Source organism: Lissotriton vulgaris, chromosome 7, assembly GCF_964263255.1.
Source record: "Lissotriton vulgaris chromosome 7, aLisVul1.2, whole genome shotgun sequence".
NCBI classification, from domain to species: domain Eukaryota; kingdom Metazoa; phylum Chordata; class Amphibia; order Caudata; family Salamandridae; genus Lissotriton; species Lissotriton vulgaris.
In genome coordinates this window covers 1,389,226,215-1,389,244,761 of record NC_141695.1, presented here as the reverse complement: position 1 = coordinate 1,389,244,761, position 18,547 = coordinate 1,389,226,215, and the positions used below count along the sequence as shown (strand labels likewise).

General features: G+C 45.3%; 19 non-coding genes across 19 annotated transcripts; 10 read left to right on the top strand and 9 right to left on the bottom strand.

The window, feature by feature from the left end:
- Positions 1 to 695: 695 nt before the first annotated feature.
- Positions 696 to 768, top strand: TRNAR-ACG (transfer RNA arginine (anticodon ACG)). The gene has a single exon. It is a non-coding gene; the product is annotated as a tRNA-Arg (tRNA).
- A 1,010-nt stretch (positions 769 to 1,778) lies between these two features.
- Positions 1,779 to 1,885, bottom strand: LOC147703890 (U6 spliceosomal RNA). Its single transcript, XR_015298278.1, has one exon. It is a non-coding gene; the product is annotated as a U6 spliceosomal RNA (small nuclear RNA).
- A 714-nt stretch (positions 1,886 to 2,599) lies between these two features.
- On the top strand, positions 2,600 to 2,672 carry TRNAR-ACG (transfer RNA arginine (anticodon ACG)). Its single transcript has one exon. It is a non-coding gene; the product is annotated as a tRNA-Arg (tRNA).
- Positions 2,673 to 3,682: 1,010 nt separating this feature from the next.
- On the bottom strand, positions 3,683 to 3,789 carry LOC147703888 (U6 spliceosomal RNA). Its single transcript, XR_015298267.1, has one exon. It is a non-coding gene; the product is annotated as a U6 spliceosomal RNA (small nuclear RNA).
- A 714-nt stretch (positions 3,790 to 4,503) lies between these two features.
- Positions 4,504 to 4,576, top strand: TRNAR-ACG (transfer RNA arginine (anticodon ACG)). The gene has a single exon. It is a non-coding gene; the product is annotated as a tRNA-Arg (tRNA).
- Positions 4,577 to 5,586: 1,010 nt separating this feature from the next.
- On the bottom strand, positions 5,587 to 5,693 carry LOC147703886 (U6 spliceosomal RNA). Its single transcript, XR_015298256.1, has one exon. It is a non-coding gene; the product is annotated as a U6 spliceosomal RNA (small nuclear RNA).
- A 714-nt stretch (positions 5,694 to 6,407) lies between these two features.
- Positions 6,408 to 6,480, top strand: TRNAR-ACG (transfer RNA arginine (anticodon ACG)). Its single transcript has one exon. It is a non-coding gene; the product is annotated as a tRNA-Arg (tRNA).
- Positions 6,481 to 7,490: 1,010 nt separating this feature from the next.
- On the bottom strand, positions 7,491 to 7,597 carry LOC147703884 (U6 spliceosomal RNA). Its single transcript, XR_015298245.1, has one exon. It is a non-coding gene; the product is annotated as a U6 spliceosomal RNA (small nuclear RNA).
- A 714-nt stretch (positions 7,598 to 8,311) lies between these two features.
- TRNAR-ACG (transfer RNA arginine (anticodon ACG)) lies at positions 8,312 to 8,384 on the top strand. The gene has a single exon. It is a non-coding gene; the product is annotated as a tRNA-Arg (tRNA).
- Positions 8,385 to 9,394: 1,010 nt separating this feature from the next.
- Positions 9,395 to 9,501, bottom strand: LOC147703882 (U6 spliceosomal RNA). The gene has a single exon (XR_015298234.1). It is a non-coding gene; the product is annotated as a U6 spliceosomal RNA (small nuclear RNA).
- Positions 9,502 to 10,215: 714 nt separating this feature from the next.
- Positions 10,216 to 10,288, top strand: TRNAR-ACG (transfer RNA arginine (anticodon ACG)). Its single transcript has one exon. It is a non-coding gene; the product is annotated as a tRNA-Arg (tRNA).
- A 1,010-nt stretch (positions 10,289 to 11,298) lies between these two features.
- LOC147703880 (U6 spliceosomal RNA) lies at positions 11,299 to 11,405 on the bottom strand. The gene has a single exon (XR_015298223.1). It is a non-coding gene; the product is annotated as a U6 spliceosomal RNA (small nuclear RNA).
- Positions 11,406 to 12,119: 714 nt separating this feature from the next.
- On the top strand, positions 12,120 to 12,192 carry TRNAR-ACG (transfer RNA arginine (anticodon ACG)). The gene has a single exon. It is a non-coding gene; the product is annotated as a tRNA-Arg (tRNA).
- A 1,010-nt stretch (positions 12,193 to 13,202) lies between these two features.
- LOC147703878 (U6 spliceosomal RNA) lies at positions 13,203 to 13,309 on the bottom strand. The gene has a single exon (XR_015298212.1). It is a non-coding gene; the product is annotated as a U6 spliceosomal RNA (small nuclear RNA).
- Positions 13,310 to 14,023: 714 nt separating this feature from the next.
- Positions 14,024 to 14,096, top strand: TRNAR-ACG (transfer RNA arginine (anticodon ACG)). The gene has a single exon. It is a non-coding gene; the product is annotated as a tRNA-Arg (tRNA).
- A 1,010-nt stretch (positions 14,097 to 15,106) lies between these two features.
- On the bottom strand, positions 15,107 to 15,213 carry LOC147703876 (U6 spliceosomal RNA). The gene has a single exon (XR_015298201.1). It is a non-coding gene; the product is annotated as a U6 spliceosomal RNA (small nuclear RNA).
- A 714-nt stretch (positions 15,214 to 15,927) lies between these two features.
- Positions 15,928 to 16,000, top strand: TRNAR-ACG (transfer RNA arginine (anticodon ACG)). Its single transcript has one exon. It is a non-coding gene; the product is annotated as a tRNA-Arg (tRNA).
- Positions 16,001 to 17,020: 1,020 nt separating this feature from the next.
- LOC147703874 (U6 spliceosomal RNA) lies at positions 17,021 to 17,127 on the bottom strand. The gene has a single exon (XR_015298190.1). It is a non-coding gene; the product is annotated as a U6 spliceosomal RNA (small nuclear RNA).
- A 714-nt stretch (positions 17,128 to 17,841) lies between these two features.
- TRNAR-ACG (transfer RNA arginine (anticodon ACG)) lies at positions 17,842 to 17,914 on the top strand. Its single transcript has one exon. It is a non-coding gene; the product is annotated as a tRNA-Arg (tRNA).
- The last annotated feature ends 633 nt before the right edge of the window (positions 17,915 to 18,547 follow it).

Sequence of the window (18,547 nt, the reverse complement as noted above, 5' to 3'; positions counted from 1 at the left end):
AATGTTTATAAACTCTCTAAATCTACAGTCTCTAGACATAGGGTGGCCTGGCAGAGATGCTCAGATGGCCAGTACGCATTCAAATCTGAGCCAATGGTCAAAAATGTATGAAGAGTAGCAATCCATTATTCTTCACTGCATTTGTGGTCCAAGACTAAACACACCGTAAGTATGTAGATTATACCAGGTTTGCAAAGGCTCCTGGGTCGGGCTACAGACAAGGAGCATTGTGACGTCACGCTGCCTGTGGAACAGTGATATTAAAGGTGAAACAGCTGCACAGTAGGTTAGGTGAAGGGCTCTGAGAGTGGAAAGGCAGCATGCTTGGGTCCCTGGACAAGGTGAGCTTATGATAATGTGTCTGAATGTTCACCTGTGTTGTAATATTAAACCCCTTATTGTTGTAAACGCCTACTTACTAAGGAGTTCTCAAGCTCAGCCCCACACAGACCTGGAACTGATTATGTTAATGCAAACTATTTAAGAAACTGAGCCTGATCTAAAAGATTTCCTTGGATCTAGGACCATTTCGCCTAGCTTTTAGGTGCTTCCTTCTCCTAAAGTCCTTTGTAAAACTTGGGAAAACCTCACAGAACAGACTTCCAGGAGGTCAGATGGGTTCCCTTGTGCCTTCACACACACATACACACACTTTCTAGCCCACTTAAGGACAAAAGGATGCGTAAGTCTACATAGGGCCAGTGGCGCAATGGATAACGCGTCTGACTACGGATCAGAAGATTGTAGGTTCGACTCCTATCTGGCTCGGACGGGTTGTAGGTCCCTGTTTGATTATATTCCTGTGGAATTTTTATTTACCTCAGACTTGTTGTAGGTTCAATATTCTCCAGCAGGACTCATCCAGCAGTTGTTCCACTGTAGAGCGCAAGTAATAGGACCACAGCTAGTTAAACGTTTCCCATTTGCTGCTGGACTCTATGTGATGGCCGTCACGTGGTGTGCTGCTTTTGTATTTCAACATGGGTCCCTGATACTCTTAATTGCGAAAAAGCTTGTTGACAAAAGTGTGTGTGCGCGAGGGTCTGTGGACGTAGGCAGGTGTGTGCACTTGAATGCTTACCCATTTACATGTGTGAGAGGAACAAACCAACTCCCTGTGGGCTGCAGGCTTACAACTGGTAGCCCCAGTAGCCAGGCAGAACCACAGGTAAGGAGAGAGAGAAAGTTGGTCCATTATTAGAGAAGGACCATAAGCATCTTGCACTGCTACCTTCTTCCCCTCTCAGCCACGATCGGCCAAGACCTCTCTATTAGGGTAGAGGGTGAACATTTCTTGGACCTCAGAAACTGAGGGATGTAGACCCAATATGTCCTCCAAGCGCCTAGAGACCTGGTGCCCAATCTGGCATGGTGTTTTTCAGCTTACCCGACCAATCCGGTTGCAAGGTGGACTTTAACAATACTGCTAAAAAGGCACTCCCAGACATCCCTGAGGCCTTCATTTGCATAGGCCCTGCCCTTCTCTTTGTCCTGATTCCCACAAATCAACACAACACTGCAGCAGTATAGATTTGGGGGTGGTGAAGAATAATGACAGTGAGGCTAAAAAAGAGAAAGAAAAGTCCCAGAAGTCCTGCAGGCTTCCTTGCTAAATGCAGCTGAACATAGAGCGCACCTTCTTTACTGCAAAGCAAATACATTAAAAATGTTGAGGAGAGACTAATTGAAAAATACATATTACGGGGACAGCACTGGGACCTGCTTTATTTTTTCAATTAGTCTTGAAAACAAAAAAGATTTCTCTCCTGAAAGCTGTTAAAAATATGGAACGCTTCACGAATTTGCGTGTCATCCTTGCGCAGGGGCCATGCTAATCTTCTCTGTATCGTTCCAATTTTAGTATATGTGCTGCCGAAGCGAGCACACTTTATTGATGAACTGACAATGTTTATAAACTCTCTAAATCTACAGTCTCTAGACATAGGGTGGCCTGGCAGAGATGCTCAGATGGCCAGTACGCATTCAAATCTGAGCCAATGGTCAAAAATGGATGAAGAGTAGCAATCCATTATTCTTCACTGCATTTGTGGTCCAAGACTAAACACACCGTAAGTATGTAGATTATACCAGGTTTGCAAAGGCTCCTGGGTCGGGCTACAGACAAGGAGCATTGTGACGTCACGCTGCCTGTGGAACAGTGATATTAAAGGTGAAACAGCTGCACAGTAGGTTAGGTGAAGGGCTCTGAGAGTGGAAAGGCAGCATGCTTGGGTCCCTGGACAAGGTGAGCTTATGATAATGTGTCTGAATGTTCACCTGTGTTGTAATATTAAACCCCTTATTGTTGTAAACGCCTACTTACTAAGGAGTTCTCAAGCTCAGCCCCACACAGACCTGGAACTGATTATGTTAATGCAAACTATTTAAGAAACTGAGCCTGATCTAAAAGATTTCCTTGGATCTAGGACCATTTCGCCTAGCTTTTAGGTGCTTCCTTCTCCTAAAGTCCTTTGTAAAACTTGGGAAAACCTCACAGAACAGACTTCCAGGAGGTCAGATGGGTTTCCTTGTGCCTTCACACACACATACACACACTTTCTAGCCCACTTAAGGACAAAAGGATGCGTAAGTCTACATAGGGCCAGTGGCGCAATGGATAACGCGTCTGACTACGGATCAGAAGATTGTAGGTTCGACTCCTATCTGGCTCGGAAGGGTTGTAGGTCCCTGTTTGATTATATTCCTGTGGAATTTTTATTTACCTCAGACTTGTTGTAGGTTCAATATTCTCCAGCAGGATTCATCCAGCAGTTGTTCCACGGTAGAGCGCAAGTAATAGGACCACAGCTAGTTAAACGTTTCCCATTTGCTGCTGGACTCTATGTGATGGCCGTCACGTGGTGTGCTGCTTTTGTATTTCAACATGGGTCCCTGATACTCTTAATTGCGAAAAAGCTTGTTGACAAAAGTGTGTGTGCGCGAGGGTCTGTGGACGTAGGCAGGTGTGTGCACTTGAATGCTTACCCATTTACATGTGTGAGAGGAACAAACCAACTCCCTGTGGGCTGCAGGCTTACAACTGGTAGCCCCAGTAGCCAGGCAGAACCACAGGTAAGGAGAGAGAGAAAGTTGGTCCATTATTAGAGAAGGACCATAAGCATCTTGCACTGCTACCTTCTTCCCCTCTCAGCCACGATCGGCCAAGACCTCTCTATTAGGGTAGAGGGTGAACATTTCTTGGACCTCAGAAACTGAGGGATGTAGACCCAATATGTCCTCCAAGCGCCTAGAGACCTGGTGCCCAATCTGGCATGGTGTTTTTCAGCTTACCCGACCAATCCGGTTGCAAGGTGGACTTTAACAATACTGCTAAAAAGGCACTCCCAGACATCCCTGAGGCCTTCATTTGCATAGGCCCTGCCCTTCTCTTTGTCCTGATTCCCACAAATCAACACAACACTGCAGCAGTATAGATTTGGGGGTGGTGAAGAATAATGACAGTGAGGCTAAAAAAGAGAAAGAAAAGTCCCAGAAGTCCTGCAGGCTTCCTTGCTAAATGCAGCTGAACATAGAGCGCACCTTCTTTACTGCAAAGCAAATACATTAAAAATGTTGAGGAGAGACTAATTGAAAAATACATATTACGGGGACAGCACTGGGACCTGCTTTATTTTTTCAATTAGTCTTGAAAACAAAAAAGATTTCTCTCCTGAAAGCTGTTAAAAATATGGAACGCTTCACGAATTTGCGTGTCATCCTTGCGCAGGGGCCATGCTAATCTTCTCTGTATCGTTCCAATTTTAGTATATGTGCTGCCGAAGCGAGCACACTTTATTGATGAACTGACAATGTTTATAAACTCTCTAAATCTACAGTCTCTAGACATAGGGTGGCCTGGCAGAGATGCTCAGATGGCCAGTACGCATTCAAATCTGAGCCAATGGTCAAAAATGTATGAAGAGTAGCAATCCATTATTCTTCACTGCATTTGTGGTCCAAGACTAAACACACCGTAAGTATGTAGATTATACCAGGTTTGCAAAGGCTCCTGGGTCGGGCTACAGACAAGGAGCATTGTGACGTCACACTGCCTGTGGAACAGTGATATTAAAGGTGAAACAGCTGCACAGTAGGTTAGGTGAAGGGCTCTGAGAGTGGAAAGGCAGCATGCTTGGGTCCCTGGACAAGGTGAGCTTATGATAATGTGTCTGAATGTTCACCTGTGTTGTAATATTAAACCCCTTATTGTTGTAAACGCCTACTTACTAAGGAGTTCTCAAGCTCAGCCCCACACAGACCTGGAACTGATTATGTTAATGCAAACTATTTAAGAAACTGAGCCTGATCTAAAAGATTTCCTTGGATCTAGGACCATTTCGCCTAGCTTTTAGGTGCTTCCTTCTCCTAAAGTCCTTTGTAAAACTTGGGAAAACCTCACAGAACAGACTTCCAGGAGGTCAGATGGGTTTCCTTGTGCCTTCACACACACATACACACACTTTCTAGCCCACTTAAGGACAAAAGGATGCGTAAGTCTACATAGGGCCAGTGGCGCAATGGATAACGCGTCTGACTACGGATCAGAAGATTGTAGGTTCGACTCCTATCTGGCTCGGAAGGGTTGTAGGTCCCTGTTTGATTATATTCCTGTGGAATTTTTATTTACCTCAGACTTGTTGTAGGTTCAATATTCTCCAGCAGGATTCATCCAGCAGTTGTTCCACGGTAGAGCGCAAGTAATAGGACCACAGCTAGTTAAACGTTTCCCATTTGCTGCTGGACTCTATGTGATGGCCGTCACGTGGTGTGCTGCTTTTGTATTTCAACATGGGTCCCTGATACTCTTAATTGCGAAAAAGCTTGTTGACAAAAGTGTGTGTGCGCGAGGGTCTGTGGACGTAGGCAGGTGTGTGCACTTGAATGCTTACCCATTTACATGTGTGAGAGGAACAAACCAACTCCCTGTGGGCTGCAGGCTTACAACTGGTAGCCCCAGTAGCCAGGCAGAACCACAGGTAAGGAGAGAGAGAAAGTTGGTCCATTATTAGAGAAGGACCATAAGCATCTTGCACTGCTACCTTCTTCCCCTCTCAGCCACGATCGGCCAAGACCTCTCTATTAGGGTAGAGGGTGAACATTTCTTGGACCTCAGAAACTGAGGGATGTAGACCCAATATGTCCTCCAAGCGCCTAGAGACCTGGTGCCCAATCTGGCATGGTGTTTTTCAGCTTACCCGACCAATCCGGTTGCAAGGTGGACTTTAACAATACTGCTAAAAAGGCACTCCCAGACATCCCTGAGGCCTTCATTTGCATAGGCCCTGCCCTTCTCTTTGTCCTGATTCCCACAAATCAACACAACACTGCAGCAGTATAGATTTGGGGGTGGTGAAGAATAATGACAGTGAGGCTAAAAAAGAGAAAGAAAAGTCCCAGAAGTCCTGCAGGCTTCCTTGCTAAATGCAGCTGAACATAGAGCGCACCTTCTTTACTGCAAAGCAAATACATTAAAAATGTTGAGGAGAGACTAATTGAAAAATACATATTACGGGGACAGCACTGGGACCTGCTTTATTTTTTCAATTAGTCTTGAAAACAAAAAAGATTTCTCTCCTGAAAGCTGTTAAAAATATGGAACGCTTCACGAATTTGCGTGTCATCCTTGCGCAGGGGCCATGCTAATCTTCTCTGTATCGTTCCAATTTTAGTATATGTGCTGCCGAAGCGAGCACACTTTATTGATGAACTGACAATGTTTATAAACTCTCTAAATCTACAGTCTCTAGACATAGGGTGGCCTGGCAGAGATGCTCAGATGGCCAGTACGCATTCAAATCTGAGCCAATGGTCAAAAATGTATGAAGAGTAGCAATCCATTATTCTTCACTGCATTTGTGGTCCAAGACTAAACACACCGTAAGTATGTAGATTATACCAGGTTTGCAAAGGCTCCTGGGTCGGGCTACAGACAAGGAGCATTGTGACGTCACGCTGCCTGTGGAACAGTGATATTAAAGGTGAAACAGCTGCACAGTAGGTTAGGTGAAGGGCTCTGAGAGTGGAAAGGCAGCATGCTTGGGTCCCTGGACAAGGTGAGCTTATGATAATGTGTCTGAATGTTCACCTGTGTTGTAATATTAAACCCCTTATTGTTGTAAACGCCTACTTACTAAGGAGTTCTCAAGCTCAGCCCCACACAGACCTGGAACTGATTATGTTAATGCAAACTATTTAAGAAACTGAGCCTGATCTAAAAGATTTCCTTGGATCTAGGACCATTTCGCCTAGCTTTTAGGTGCTTCCTTCTCCTAAAGTCCTTTGTAAAACTTGGGAAAACCTCACAGAACAGACTTCCAGGAGGTCAGATGGGTTCCCTTGTGCCTTCACACACACATACACACACTTTCTAGCCCACTTAAGGACAAAAGGATGCGTAAGTCTACATAGGGCCAGTGGCGCAATGGATAACGCGTCTGACTACGGATCAGAAGATTGTAGGTTCGACTCCTATCTGGCTCGGACGGGTTGTAGGTCCCTGTTTGATTATATTCCTGTGGAATTTTTATTTACCTCAGACTTGTTGTAGGTTCAATATTCTCCAGCAGGACTCATCCAGCAGTTGTTCCACTGTAGAGCGCAAGTAATAGGACCACAGCTAGTTAAACGTTTCCCATTTGCTGCTGGACTCTATGTGATGGCCGTCACGTGGTGTGCTGCTTTTGTATTTCAACATGGGTCCCTGATACTCTTAATTGCGAAAAAGCTTGTTGACAAAAGTGTGTGTGCGCGAGGGTCTGTGGACGTAGGCAGGTGTGTGCACTTGAATGCTTACCCATTTACATGTGTGAGAGGAACAAACCAACTCCCTGTGGGCTGCAGGCTTACAACTGGTAGCCCCAGTAGCCAGGCAGAACCACAGGTAAGGAGAGAGAGAAAGTTGGTCCATTATTAGAGAAGGACCATAAGCATCTTGCACTGCTACCTTCTTCCCCTCTCAGCCACGATCGGCCAAGACCTCTCTATTAGGGTAGAGGGTGAACATTTCTTGGACCTCAGAAACTGAGGGATGTAGACCCAATATGTCCTCCAAGCGCCTAGAGACCTGGTGCCCAATCTGGCATGGTGTTTTTCAGCTTACCCGACCAATCCGGTTGCAAGGTGGACTTTAACAATACTGCTAAAAAGGCACTCCCAGACATCCCTGAGGCCTTCATTTGCATAGGCCCTGCCCTTCTCTTTGTCCTGATTCCCACAAATCAACACAACACTGCAGCAGTATAGATTTGGGGGTGGTGAAGAATAATGACAGTGAGGCTAAAAAAGAGAAAGAAAAGTCCCAGAAGTCCTGCAGGCTTCCTTGCTAAATGCAGCTGAACATAGAGCGCACCTTCTTTACTGCAAAGCAAATACATTAAAAATGTTGAGGAGAGACTAATTGAAAAATACATATTACGGGGACAGCACTGGGACCTGCTTTATTTTTTCAATTAGTCTTGAAAACAAAAAAGATTTCTCTCCTGAAAGCTGTTAAAAATATGGAACGCTTCACGAATTTGCGTGTCATCCTTGCGCAGGGGCCATGCTAATCTTCTCTGTATCGTTCCAATTTTAGTATATGTGCTGCCGAAGCGAGCACACTTTATTGATGAACTGACAATGTTTATAAACTCTCTAAATCTACAGTCTCTAGACATAGGGTGGCCTGGCAGAGATGCTCAGATGGCCAGTACGCATTCAAATCTGAGCCAATGGTCAAAAATGGATGAAGAGTAGCAATCCATTATTCTTCACTGCATTTGTGGTCCAAGACTAAACACACCGTAAGTATGTAGATTATACCAGGTTTGCAAAGGCTCCTGGGTCGGGCTACAGACAAGGAGCATTGTGACGTCACGCTGCCTGTGGAACAGTGATATTAAAGGTGAAACAGCTGCACAGTAGGTTAGGTGAAGGGCTCTGAGAGTGGAAAGGCAGCATGCTTGGGTCCCTGGACAAGGTGAGCTTATGATAATGTGTCTGAATGTTCACCTGTGTTGTAATATTAAACCCCTTATTGTTGTAAACGCCTACTTACTAAGGAGTTCTCAAGCTCAGCCCCACACAGACCTGGAACTGATTATGTTAATGCAAACTATTTAAGAAACTGAGCCTGATCTAAAAGATTTCCTTGGATCTAGGACCATTTCGCCTAGCTTTTAGGTGCTTCCTTCTCCTAAAGTCCTTTGTAAAACTTGGGAAAACCTCACAGAACAGACTTCCAGGAGGTCAGATGGGTTTCCTTGTGCCTTCACACACACATACACACACTTTCTAGCCCACTTAAGGACAAAAGGATGCGTAAGTCTACATAGGGCCAGTGGCGCAATGGATAACGCGTCTGACTACGGATCAGAAGATTGTAGGTTCGACTCCTATCTGGCTCGGAAGGGTTGTAGGTCCCTGTTTGATTATATTCCTGTGGAATTTTTATTTACCTCAGACTTGTTGTAGGTTCAATATTCTCCAGCAGGATTCATCCAGCAGTTGTTCCACGGTAGAGCGCAAGTAATAGGACCACAGCTAGTTAAACGTTTCCCATTTGCTGCTGGACTCTATGTGATGGCCGTCACGTGGTGTGCTGCTTTTGTATTTCAACATGGGTCCCTGATACTCTTAATTGCGAAAAAGCTTGTTGACAAAAGTGTGTGTGCGCGAGGGTCTGTGGACGTAGGCAGGTGTGTGCACTTGAATGCTTACCCATTTACATGTGTGAGAGGAACAAACCAACTCCCTGTGGGCTGCAGGCTTACAACTGGTAGCCCCAGTAGCCAGGCAGAACCACAGGTAAGGAGAGAGAGAAAGTTGGTCCATTATTAGAGAAGGACCATAAGCATCTTGCACTGCTACCTTCTTCCCCTCTCAGCCACGATCGGCCAAGACCTCTCTATTAGGGTAGAGGGTGAACATTTCTTGGACCTCAGAAACTGAGGGATGTAGACCCAATATGTCCTCCAAGCGCCTAGAGACCTGGTGCCCAATCTGGCATGGTGTTTTTCAGCTTACCCGACCAATCCGGTTGCAAGGTGGACTTTAACAATACTGCTAAAAAGGCACTCCCAGACATCCCTGAGGCCTTCATTTGCATAGGCCCTGCCCTTCTCTTTGTCCTGATTCCCACAAATCAACACAACACTGCAGCAGTATAGATTTGGGGGTGGTGAAGAATAATGACAGTGAGGCTAAAAAAGAGAAAGAAAAGTCCCAGAAGTCCTGCAGGCTTCCTTGCTAAATGCAGCTGAACATAGAGCGCACCTTCTTTACTGCAAAGCAAATACATTAAAAATGTTGAGGAGAGACTAATTGAAAAATACATATTACGGGGACAGCACTGGGACCTGCTTTATTTTTTCAATTAGTCTTGAAAACAAAAAAGATTTCTCTCCTGAAAGCTGTTAAAAATATGGAACGCTTCACGAATTTGCGTGTCATCCTTGCGCAGGGGCCATGCTAATCTTCTCTGTATCGTTCCAATTTTAGTATATGTGCTGCCGAAGCGAGCACACTTTATTGATGAACTGACAATGTTTATAAACTCTCTAAATCTACAGTCTCTAGACATAGGGTGGCCTGGCAGAGATGCTCAGATGGCCAGTACGCATTCAAATCTGAGCCAATGGTCAAAAATGTATGAAGAGTAGCAATCCATTATTCTTCACTGCATTTGTGGTCCAAGACTAAACACACCGTAAGTATGTAGATTATACCAGGTTTGCAAAGGCTCCTGGGTCGGGCTACAGACAAGGAGCATTGTGACGTCACACTGCCTGTGGAACAGTGATATTAAAGGTGAAACAGCTGCACAGTAGGTTAGGTGAAGGGCTCTGAGAGTGGAAAGGCAGCATGCTTGGGTCCCTGGACAAGGTGAGCTTATGATAATGTGTCTGAATGTTCACCTGTGTTGTAATATTAAACCCCTTATTGTTGTAAACGCCTACTTACTAAGGAGTTCTCAAGCTCAGCCCCACACAGACCTGGAACTGATTATGTTAATGCAAACTATTTAAGAAACTGAGCCTGATCTAAAAGATTTCCTTGGATCTAGGACCATTTCGCCTAGCTTTTAGGTGCTTCCTTCTCCTAAAGTCCTTTGTAAAACTTGGGAAAACCTCACAGAACAGACTTCCAGGAGGTCAGATGGGTTTCCTTGTGCCTTCACACACACATACACACACTTTCTAGCCCACTTAAGGACAAAAGGATGCGTAAGTCTACATAGGGCCAGTGGCGCAATGGATAACGCGTCTGACTACGGATCAGAAGATTGTAGGTTCGACTCCTATCTGGCTCGGAAGGGTTGTAGGTCCCTGTTTGATTATATTCCTGTGGAATTTTTATTTACCTCAGACTTGTTGTAGGTTCAATATTCTCCAGCAGGATTCATCCAGCAGTTGTTCCACGGTAGAGCGCAAGTAATAGGACCACAGCTAGTTAAACGTTTCCCATTTGCTGCTGGACTCTATGTGATGGCCGTCACGTGGTGTGCTGCTTTTGTATTTCAACATGGGTCCCTGATACTCTTAATTGCGAAAAAGCTTGTTGACAAAAGTGTGTGTGCGCGAGGGTCTGTGGACGTAGGCAGGTGTGTGCACTTGAATGCTTACCCATTTACATGTGTGAGAGGAACAAACCAACTCCCTGTGGGCTGCAGGCTTACAACTGGTAGCCCCAGTAGCCAGGCAGAACCACAGGTAAGGAGAGAGAGAAAGTTGGTCCATTATTAGAGAAGGACCATAAGCATCTTGCACTGCTACCTTCTTCCCCTCTCAGCCACGATCGGCCAAGACCTCTCTATTAGGGTAGAGGGTGAACATTTCTTGGACCTCAGAAACTGAGGGATGTAGACCCAATATGTCCTCCAAGCGCCTAGAGACCTGGTGCCCAATCTGGCATGGTGTTTTTCAGCTTACCCGACCAATCCGGTTGCAAGGTGGACTTTAACAATACTGCTAAAAAGGCACTCCCAGACATCCCTGAGGCCTTCATTTGCATAGGCCCTGCCCTTCTCTTTGTCCTGATTCCCACAAATCAACACAACACTGCAGCAGTATAGATTTGGGGGTGGTGAAGAATAATGACAGTGAGGCTAAAAAAGAGAAAGAAAAGTCCCAGAAGTCCTGCAGGCTTCCTTGCTAAATGCAGCTGAACATAGAGCGCACCTTCTTTACTGCAAAGCAAATACATTAAAAATGTTGAGGAGAGACTAATTGAAAAATACATATTACGGGGACAGCACTGGGACCTGCTTTATTTTTTCAATTAGTCTTGAAAACAAAAAAGATTTCTCTCCTGAAAGCTGTTAAAAATATGGAACGCTTCACGAATTTGCGTGTCATCCTTGCGCAGGGGCCATGCTAATCTTCTCTGTATCGTTCCAATTTTAGTATATGTGCTGCCGAAGCGAGCACACTTTATTGATGAACTGACAATGTTTATAAACTCTCTAAATCTACAGTCTCTAGACATAGGGTGGCCTGGCAGAGATGCTCAGATGGCCAGTACGCATTCAAATCTGAGCCAATGGTCAAAAATGTATGAAGAGTAGCAATCCATTATTCTTCACTGCATTTGTGGTCCAAGACTAAACACACCGTAAGTATGTAGATTATACCAGGTTTGCAAAGGCTCCTGGGTCGGGCTACAGACAAGGAGCATTGTGACGTCACGCTGCCTGTGGAACAGTGATATTAAAGGTGAAACAGCTGCACAGTAGGTTAGGTGAAGGGCTCTGAGAGTGGAAAGGCAGCATGCTTGGGTCCCTGGACAAGGTGAGCTTATGATAATGTGTCTGAATGTTCACCTGTGTTGTAATATTAAACCCCTTATTGTTGTAAACGCCTACTTACTAAGGAGTTCTCAAGCTCAGCCCCACACAGACCTGGAACTGATTATGTTAATGCAAACTATTTAAGAAACTGAGCCTGATCTAAAAGATTTCCTTGGATCTAGGACCATTTCGCCTAGCTTTTAGGTGCTTCCTTCTCCTAAAGTCCTTTGTAAAACTTGGGAAAACCTCACAGAACAGACTTCCAGGAGGTCAGATGGGTTCCCTTGTGCCTTCACACACACATACACACACTTTCTAGCCCACTTAAGGACAAAAGGATGCGTAAGTCTACATAGGGCCAGTGGCGCAATGGATAACGCGTCTGACTACGGATCAGAAGATTGTAGGTTCGACTCCTATCTGGCTCGGACGGGTTGTAGGTCCCTGTTTGATTATATTCCTGTGGAATTTTTATTTACCTCAGACTTGTTGTAGGTTCAATATTCTCCAGCAGGACTCATCCAGCAGTTGTTCCACTGTAGAGCGCAAGTAATAGGACCACAGCTAGTTAAACGTTTCCCATTTGCTGCTGGACTCTATGTGATGGCCGTCACGTGGTGTGCTGCTTTTGTATTTCAACATGGGTCCCTGATACTCTTAATTGCGAAAAAGCTTGTTGACAAAAGTGTGTGTGCGCGAGGGTCTGTGGACGTAGGCAGGTGTGTGCACTTGAATGCTTACCCATTTACATGTGTGAGAGGAACAAACCAACTCCCTGTGGGCTGCAGGCTTACAACTGGTAGCCCCAGTAGCCAGGCAGAACCACAGGTAAGGAGAGAGAGAAAGTTGGTCCATTATTAGAGAAGGACCATAAGCATCTTGCACTGCTACCTTCTTCCCCTCTCAGCCACGATCGGCCAAGACCTCTCTATTAGGGTAGAGGGTGAACATTTCTTGGACCTCAGAAACTGAGGGATGTAGACCCAATATGTCCTCCAAGCGCCTAGAGACCTGGTGCCCAATCTGGCATGGTGTTTTTCAGCTTACCCGACCAATCCGGTTGCAAGGTGGACTTTAACAATACTGCTAAAAAGGCACTCCCAGACATCCCTGAGGCCTTCATTTGCATAGGCCCTGCCCTTCTCTTTGTCCTGATTCCCACAAATCAACACAACACTGCAGCAGTATAGATTTGGGGGTGGTGAAGAATAATGACAGTGAGGCTAAAAAAGAGAAAGAAAAGTCCCAGAAGTCCTGCAGGCTTCCTTGCTAAATGCAGCTGAACATAGAGCGCACCTTCTTTACTGCAAAGCAAATACATTAAAAATGTTGAGGAGAGACTAATTGAAAAATACATATTACGGGGACAGCACTGGGACCTGCTTTATTTTTTCAATTAGTCTTGAAAACAAAAAAGATTTCTCTCCTGAAAGCTGTTAAAAATATGGAACGCTTCACGAATTTGCGTGTCATCCTTGCGCAGGGGCCATGCTAATCTTCTCTGTATCGTTCCAATTTTAGTATATGTGCTGCCGAAGCGAGCACACTTTATTGATGAACTGACAATGTTTATAAACTCTCTAAATCTACAGTCTCTAGACATAGGGTGGCCTGGCAGAGATGCTCAGATGGCCAGTACGCATTCAAATCTGAGCCAATGGTCAAAAATGGATGAAGAGTAGCAATCCATTATTCTTCACTGCATTTGTGGTCCAAGACTAAACACACCGTAAGTATGTAGATTATACCAGGTTTGCAAAGGCTCCTGGGTCGGGCTACAGACAAGGAGCATTGTGACGTCACGCTGCCTGTGGAACAGTGATATTAAAGGTGAAACAGCTGCACAGTAGGTTAGGTGAAGGGCTCTGAGAGTGGAAAGGCAGCATGCTTGGGTCCCTGGACAAGGTGAGCTTATGATAATGTGTCTGAATGTTCACCTGTGTTGTAATATTAAACCCCTTATTGTTGTAAACGCCTACTTACTAAGGAGTTCTCAAGCTCAGCCCCACACAGACCTGGAACTGATTATGTTAATGCAAACTATTTAAGAAACTGAGCCTGATCTAAAAGATTTCCTTGGATCTAGGACCATTTCGCCTAGCTTTTAGGTGCTTCCTTCTCCTAAAGTCCTTTGTAAAACTTGGGAAAACCTCACAGAACAGACTTCCAGGAGGTCAGATGGGTTTCCTTGTGCCTTCACACACACATACACACACTTTCTAGCCCACTTAAGGACAAAAGGATGCGTAAGTCTACATAGGGCCAGTGGCGCAATGGATAACGCGTCTGACTACGGATCAGAAGATTGTAGGTTCGACTCCTATCTGGCTCGGAAGGGTTGTAGGTCCCTGTTTGATTATATTCCTGTGGAATTTTTATTTACCTCAGACTTGTTGTAGGTTCAATATTCTCCAGCAGGATTCATCCAGCAGTTGTTCCACGGTAGAGCGCAAGTAATAGGACCACAGCTAGTTAAACGTTTCCCATTTGCTGCTGGACTCTATGTGATGGCCGTCACGTGGTGTGCTGCTTTTGTATTTCAACATGGGTCCCTGATACTCTTAATTGCGAAAAAGCTTGTTGACAAAAGTGTGTGTGCGCGAGGGTCTGTGGACGTAGGCAGGTGTGTGCACTTGAATGCTTACCCATTTACATGTGTGAGAGGAACAAACCAACTCCCTGTGGGCTGCAGGCTTACAACTGGTAGCCCCAGTAGCCAGGCAGAACCACAGGTAAGGAGAGAGAGAAAGTTGGTCCATTATTAGAGAAGGACCATAAGCATCTTGCACTGCTACCTTCTTCCCCTCTCAGCCACGATCGGCCAAGACCTCTCTATTAGGGTAGAGGGTGAACATTTCTTGGACCTCAGAAACTGAGGGATGTAGACCCAATATGTCCTCCAAGCGCCTAGAGACCTGGTGCCCAATCTGGCATGGTGTTTTTCAGCTTACCCGACCAATCCGGTTGCAAGGTGGACTTTAACAATACTGCTAAAAAGGCACTCCCAGACATCCCTGAGGCCTTCATTTGCATAGGCCCTGCCCTTCTCTTTGTCCTGATTCCCACAAATCAACACAACACTGCAGCAGTATAGATTTGGGGGTGGTGAAGAATAATGACAGTGAGGCTAAAAAAGAGAAAGAAAAGTCCCAGAAGTCCTGCAGGCTTCCTTGCTAAATGCAGCTGAACATAGAGCGCACCTTCTTTACTGCAAAGCAAATACATTAAAAATGTTGAGGAGAGACTAATTGAAAAATACATATTACGGGGACAGCACTGGGACCTGCTTTATTTTTTCAATTAGTCTTGAAAACAAAAAAGATTTCTCTCCTGAAAGCTGTTAAAAATATGGAACGCTTCACGAATTTGCGTGTCATCCTTGCGCAGGGGCCATGCTAATCTTCTCTGTATCGTTCCAATTTTAGTATATGTGCTGCCGAAGCGAGCACACTTTATTGATGAACTGACAATGTTTATAAACTCTCTAAATCTACAGTCTCTAGACATAGGGTGGCCTGGCAGAGATGCTCAGATGGCCAGTACGCATTCAAATCTGAGCCAATGGTCAAAAATGTATGAAGAGTAGCAATCCATTATTCTTCACTGCATTTGTGGTCCAAGACTAAACACACCGTAAGTATGTAGATTATACCAGGTTTGCAAAGGCTCCTGGGTCGGGCTACAGACAAGGAGCATTGTGACGTCACACTGCCTGTGGAACAGTGATATTAAAGGTGAAACAGCTGCACAGTAGGTTAGGTGAAGGGCTCTGAGAGTGGAAAGGCAGCATGCTTGGGTCCCTGGACAAGGTGAGCTTATGATAATGTGTCTGAATGTTCACCTGTGTTGTAATATTAAACCCCTTATTGTTGTAAACGCCTACTTACTAAGGAGTTCTCAAGCTCAGCCCCACACAGACCTGGAACTGATTATGTTAATGCAAACTATTTAAGAAACTGAGCCTGATCTAAAAGATTTCCTTGGATCTAGGACCATTTCGCCTAGCTTTTAGGTGCTTCCTTCTCCTAAAGTCCTTTGTAAAACTTGGGAAAACCTCACAGAACAGACTTCCAGGAGGTCAGATGGGTTTCCTTGTGCCTTCACACACACATACACACACTTTCTAGCCCACTTAAGGACAAAAGGATGCGTAAGTCTACATAGGGCCAGTGGCGCAATGGATAACGCGTCTGACTACGGATCAGAAGATTGTAGGTTCGACTCCTATCTGGCTCGGAAGGGTTGTAGGTCCCTGTTTGATTATATTCCTGTGGAATTTTTATTTACCTCAGACTTGTTGTAGGTTCAATATTCTCCAGCAGGATTCATCCAGCAGTTGTTCCACGGTAGAGCGCAAGTAATAGGACCACAGCTAGTTAAACGTTTCCCATTTGCTGCTGGACTCTATGTGATGGCCGTCACGTGGTGTGCTGCTTTTGTATTTCAACATGGGTCCCTGATACTCTTAATTGCGAAAAAGCTTGTTGACAAAAGTGTGTGTGCGCGAGGGTCTGTGGACGTAGGCAGGTGTGTGCACTTGAATGCTTACCCATTTACATGTGTGAGAGGAACAAACCAACTCCCTGTGGGCTGCAGGCTTACAACTGGTAGCCCCAGTAGCCAGGCAGAACCACAGGTAAGGAGAGAGAGAAAGTTGGTCCATTATTAGAGAAGGACCATAAGCATCTTGCACTGCTACCTTCTTCCCCTCTCAGCCACGATCGGCCACGATCGGCCAAGGCCTCTCTATTAGGGTAGAGGGTGAACATTTCTTGGACCTCAGAAACTGAGGGATGTAGACCCAATATGTCCTCCAAGCGCCTAGAGACCTGGTGCCCAATCTGGCATGGTGTTTTTCAGCTTACCCGACCAATCCGGTTGCAAGGTGGACTTTAACAATACTGCTAAAAAGGCACTCCCAGACATCCCTGAGGCCTTCATTTGCATAGGCCCTGCCCTTCTCTTTGTCCTGATTCCCACAAATCAACACAACACTGCAGCAGTATAGATTTGGGGGTGGTGAAGAATAATGACAGTGAGGCTAAAAAAGAGAAAGAAAAGTCCCAGAAGTCCTGCAGGCTTCCTTGCTAAATGCAGCTGAACATAGAGCGCACCTTCTTTACTGCAAAGCAAATACATTAAAAATGTTGAGGAGAGACTAATTGAAAAATACATATTACGGGGACAGCACTGGGACCTGCTTTATTTTTTCAATTAGTCTTGAAAACAAAAAAGATTTCTCTCCTGAAAGCTGTTAAAAATATGGAACGCTTCACGAATTTGCGTGTCATCCTTGCGCAGGGGCCATGCTAATCTTCTCTGTATCGTTCCAATTTTAGTATATGTGCTGCCGAAGCGAGCACACTTTATTGATGAACTGACAATGTTTATAAACTCTCTAAATCTACAGTCTCTAGACATAGGGTGGCCTGGCAGAGATGCTCAGATGCCCAGTACGCATTCAAATCTGAGCCAATGGTCAAAAATGTATGAAGAGTAGCAATCCATTATTCTTCACTGCATTTGTGGTCCAAGACTAAACACACCGTAAGTATGTAGATTATACCAGGTTTGCAAAGGCTCCTGGGTCGGGCTACAGACAAGGAGCATTGTGACGTCACGCTGCCTGTGGAACAGTGATATTAAAGGTGAAACAGCTGCACAGTAGGTTAGGTGAAGGGCTCTGAGAGTGGAAAGGCAGCATGCTTGGGTCCCTGGACAAGGTGAGCTTATGATAATGTGTCTGAATGTTCACCTGTGTTGTAATATTAAACCCCTTATTGTTGTAAACGCCTACTTACTAAGGAGTTCTCAAGCTCAGCCCCACACAGACCTGGAACTGATTATGTTAATGCAAACTATTTAAGAAACTGAGCCTGATCTAAAAGATTTCCTTGGATCTAGGACCATTTCGCCTAGCTTTTAGGTGCTTCCTTCTCCTAAAGTCCTTTGTAAAACTTGGGAAAACCTCACAGAACAGACTTCCAGGAGGTCAGATGGGTTCCCTTGTGCCTTCACACACACATACACACACTTTCTAGCCCACTTAAGGACAAAAGGATGCGTAAGTCTACATAGGGCCAGTGGCGCAATGGATAACGCGTCTGACTACGGATCAGAAGATTGTAGGTTCGACTCCTATCTGGCTCGGAAGGGTTGTAGGTCCCTGTTTGATTATATTCCTGTGGAATTTTTATTTACCTCAGACTTGTTGTAGGTTCAATATTCTCCAGCAGGACTCATCCAGCAGTTGTTCCACGGTAGAGCGCAAGTAATAGGACCACAGCTAGTTAAACGTTTCCCATTTGCTGCTGGACTCTATGTGATGGCCGTCACGTGGTGTGCTGCTTTTGTATTTCAACATGGGTCCCTGATACTCTTAATTGCGAAAAAGCTTGTTGACAAAAGTGTGTGTGCGCGAGGGTCTGTGGACGTAGGCAGGTGTGTGCACTTGAATGCTTACCCATTTACATGTGTGAGAGGAACAAACCAACTCCCTGTGGGCTGCAGGCTTACAACTGGTAGCCCCAGTAGCCAGGCAGAACCACAGGTAAGGAGAGAGAGAAAGTTGGTCCATTATTAGAGAAGGACCATAAGCATCTTGCACTGCTACCTTCTTCCCCTCTCAGCCACGATCGGCCAAGACCTCTCTATTAGGGTAGAGGGTGAACATTTCTTGGACCTCAGAAACTGAGGGATGTAGACCCAATATGTCCTCCAAGCGCCTAGAGACCTGGTGCCCAATCTGGCATGGTGTTTTTCAGCTTACCCGACCAATCCGGT